This window comes from Oncorhynchus gorbuscha, linkage group LG01 (genome assembly GCF_021184085.1).
Source record: "Oncorhynchus gorbuscha isolate QuinsamMale2020 ecotype Even-year linkage group LG01, OgorEven_v1.0, whole genome shotgun sequence".
NCBI classification, from domain to species: Eukaryota; Metazoa; Chordata; class Actinopteri; order Salmoniformes; family Salmonidae; genus Oncorhynchus; species Oncorhynchus gorbuscha.
This window is the reverse complement of record NC_060173.1, coordinates 89,830,682-89,834,945: the sequence shown is the minus strand read 5'-3', so window position 1 is coordinate 89,834,945 and position 4,264 is coordinate 89,830,682. Positions and strand designations below refer to the sequence as shown.

General features: G+C 41.7%; 1 long non-coding RNA gene across 1 annotated transcript; it reads right to left on the bottom strand.

Annotated features, from left to right (window-relative positions):
- Nucleotides 1-232: 232 nt before the first annotated feature.
- LOC124023200 lies at nt 233-1,881 on the bottom strand. The gene is made up of 3 exons (XR_006836679.1): nt 1,710-1,881; nt 1,360-1,420; nt 233-1,052 (listed from the first exon to the last, which is right to left on the bottom strand). It is a non-coding gene; the product is annotated as an uncharacterized LOC124023200 (long non-coding RNA).
- Nucleotides 1,882-4,264: the final 2,383 nt, after the last annotated feature.

The window sequence follows — 4,264 nt, the reverse complement described above, 5'->3', positions numbered from 1 at the left end:
CCCAAACGATAACCCACTCTGTCAGTAACCGTGATGACAAACACACAGCCTCGGAACAGCATGGAACAGCATTTGTTTTACACTTAGTTCAGCTGTTTTCATACCGAAGAAAGACTTAGGCAGTCAGCCATATAGGCTAGTAACTCTCGTGGAAAACCTGCAGAGACTGTTGAGTGACTGATAACATGGAGATTACAGGTGGAAGATACAATATGAGCTATCGGGTAGACCTTGGGAAAAACACATACAGCTACTTCAACAAATATACTGTGTTTGAGTGGGAAATATCAATAAAAGCTTATCAGATTACCTTAAAAAATGAAGTGTCACCCTGGTTTGAAACCACAAAACATAAATCATAGTGAGACAACGTTCGTCCACTTTTGCTCATACTGAGAAGAGGTACAGTACATATTATAGAAAGGACACATACACAGTAACCACCCTGACATTTTCTTCTAATCTGTCATCTAGACTGATATATCTGATGTGAAACACTGACTGATCTGAAACAATGGGAGTCTTTAATACAATCACTGTGTAAGGACCCAAAACAAATGTGCTCTTTATTCAAGCCAACACATAACAATAGGCCTGCCTTGTCCCAGACAGACTGGGAGGTCACCACAAGCCAGTAATACAGTGGAGTGGAGACCGGTAATCGAGTTCTCCTGCATTCAATTCAAATTCAATCACATTTAAATCCCGCTTGACACCGAGGGCAGGTTGACCTTGAGGTCACACGCACACACACACACACACACACTGGAAGAAAGTCACATGCCTCATTCTAACCAGCCAATGCACACATACACACACACATACCCACATATGCACACACATGCACATACACAAACATGTACAAATACGTATATATGCACAAACATATCCAATCACAGTTAGAACAACTGACATACAAAGAGACTGAAGAGAGCAGGGGGAGAGAGGGGAGGAGGGAAAATCTGTTATTTTTTTCCTTTTTTTCTGAGCAGGGCTGACGCAGGTGTCTGCAGACACATTTGGCGGCCATCCAGGTATGGATTACACCAGCACTACCACCATGGGAAAACAAGAGACAGAGGGAGAGGAAGGGGAGAGAGAGACAGAGAGAGAGAGAGAGAGAGAGAGAGAGAGAGAGAGAGAGAGAGAGAGAGAGAGAGAGAGAGAGAGAGAGAGAGAGAGAGAGAGAGAGAGAAAGAGAGAGAGAAAGCCAGACAGAGAAAGAAAGAGCAGACGGAAGGGTGTAGAGAAACAAAAAAGGGTCAGAGAGAGATAAAAAATAAATTAAAAGCAAGTGAGAGGCATGGAAAACATTATTGAATGTATTTCTGTCTGAATCTGGATATTCATCATATTTACCTTGTTTACCACAGAAAAGCAGTTGGCGTATCATCCATATCTATCCGTCACCATCATCCTCCTGCTCTTATAAACAAATAAAATAAAATTGTATTGGTCATATGCACCGAATAGAACAGGTGTAGACTTTACCGAGAAATACTTACTTACAAGCCCATTTCCAACAATGCAGAGTTTAATAAATAAGAAAAAGCATTGCGAATTTTTTATATATATATAGTACCAGTCAAAAGTTTGGACACCAATTGAAGGGTTTTTATTTATTTTTACTATTTTCTACAATGTAGAAGAAAATTGAAGACATCAACACTATGAAATAATACATAGTAATGGAATCATGTAAGCATTACCCTCTGTAGCGACTTGTGGTCAGATACCAAGCAGTTGCCATACCAATTGGTGATGCAGCCAGTCAAGATGCTCTTAATGGTGTAGCTATAGAACAGATTGAGGATCTGAGGGCCCAGACCAACTCTTTTCAGCCTCCTGAGGGGAAAAAGGCGTTGTTGTGCCCTCTTCACGACTGTGTTGATGTGTTTGGACCATGATAGTTCCTTACTGATGTGGACACCGAGGAACTTAAAGCTCTTGACCTGCTCCACTACAGGCTCCTCCTCCGTCTCCTCCCTCTCATCCTCATCATCATCATGAACATCATCATCAGCATCCTTCCATGCTCATGTCATAATGCCATATTAAGTCAGTTTGTCCTTAATGTCCTCTCCATACGTGTCTACAGTGGGCTGGGTTAGTCTATCTCACCCACTTAGAGCTGCAGGCCCAGCAGCAAACACAGACAATCAATATCTAAGATGGAGCTAGCAGCATTTATCCTGTCCTGGGTGGGGGAGAAAGGGTGGACAGAGATACCAGAGGGGAGGAGCATAGAAAGAGAGTAGGGCTGGAGGAAACAGAATACAAGTTAAGACTGTAGAGATAGGAAGAAAGGGTTAGCAGGTGGTTCGTTTTAGGGGGAGGTGGGGCTGGAGACTGATGAAGGGAAAGTGCACAGGGGTTGGGTAGATTTTGGAGGGTGTGTGCGGAGGGGGAGTCACTCTAGTTTTTACGGGATATTAGAGGTCAAAGGAGTGCATTAGACAGGGTCATTAGTGAGAGAAATTATTGGTACTTTTGTCTACAGCAGAGTTGTCATTTCATTGGGGAAGTATCAAACATACAGTTGAAGTCGAAAGTTTACATACACTTAGGTTGGAGTCATTAACTCGTTCTTCAACCACTCCACACATTTCTTGTTAACAAACTATAGTTTTGGCAAGTCGGTTAGGACATCTACTTTGTGTATGACACAAGTAATATTTCCAACAATTGTTTACAGACAGATTATTTCACTTACAATTCACTGTATCACAATCCCAGTGGGTCAGAAGTTTATATACACTAAGTTGACTGTGCCTTTAAACAGCATGGAAAATTCCAGAAAATGATGTCATGGCTTTAGAAGCATCTGATAGGCTAATTGACATCATTTGAGTCAATTGGAGGTGTACTTGTGGATGTATTTCAAGGCCTACCTTCAAACTCAGTGCCTCTTTGCTTGACATCATGGGAAAATCAAAAGAAATCAGCCAAGACCTCAGGAAAAAATGTAGACCATCATGGGACCATGCAGCCGTCATACCGCTCAGGAAGGAGATGCGTTCTGTCTCCTTGAGATGAACGTACTTTGTTGCGAAAAGTGCAAATCAATCCCAGAACAACAGCAAAGGCCCTTGTGAAGATGCTGGAGGAAACAGGTACAAAAGTATCTATATCCACAGCAAAACGAGTCCTATATCGACATAACCTGAAAGGCCGATCAGCAAGGTAGAAGCCACTGCTCTGAAACCACCATAAAAAAGCCAGACTACGGTTTGCAACTGCACATGGGGACAAATATTGTACTTTTTGGAGAAATGTCCTCGTCTGATGAAAGAAAAATATAATTGTTTAGCCATAATGACCATCGTTATGTTTGGAGGGAAAAAGGGGAGGGCTTAAAAGCCGAAGAACACCTTCCCAACCGTGAAGCACGGGGGTGGCAGCATCATGCTGTGGGGGTGTTTTGCTGCAGGAGGGACTGGTGCACTTCACAAAATAGATGGCATCATGAGGGAGGAAATTATGTGGATATATTGAAGCAACATCTCAAGACATCAGTCAGGAAGTTAAAGCTTGGTCGCAAATGGGTCTTCCAAATGGACAATGACCCCAAGCAAACTTCCAAAGTTGAGGAAAATGGCTTATTGACAACAAAGTCAAGTTATTGGAGTTGCCATCAATCCTATAGAAAATTTGTGGGCATAACTGAAAAGGCTTTTGCCAGCAAGGAGGCCTACAAACCTGACTCAGTTACACCTGCTCTGTCAGGAGGAATGGGCCAAAATTCACCCAACTTATTGTGGGAAGCTTTTGGAAGGCTCCCCAAAACGTTTGACCCAAGTTAAACAATTGAAAGGCAATGCTACCAATTACTAATTGAGTGTATGTAAACTTCTGACCGACTGGGAATGTGATGAAGTAAATAAAAGCTTAAATAAATCGTTCTCTCTACTATTATTCTGACTTTTCACATTCTTAAAATAAAGTGGTGATCCTAACTGATTTATTACTCAGATTAAATGTCAGGATTTGTCAAAAACTGAGTTTAAATGTACTTCACTAAGGTGTATGTAAACTTCCAACTTCCACTGTAGTTGGATGAAGCTGGTGTTTTATTAGTGTAGCATTAAACTTTGACCTTTTGTTACATTCTGTGGAGTAGGAACCATAATCTGGCGACACACAGAGAGTCACACCACTGCCTTTAGATATACTGTATGTGTCTGCTCTAGTATGTCTTCATTATGTTACATCTATCTGTCCCCGTGTGTGCCGATTATATTAAGTTGATATGCCCTGTGTGTCC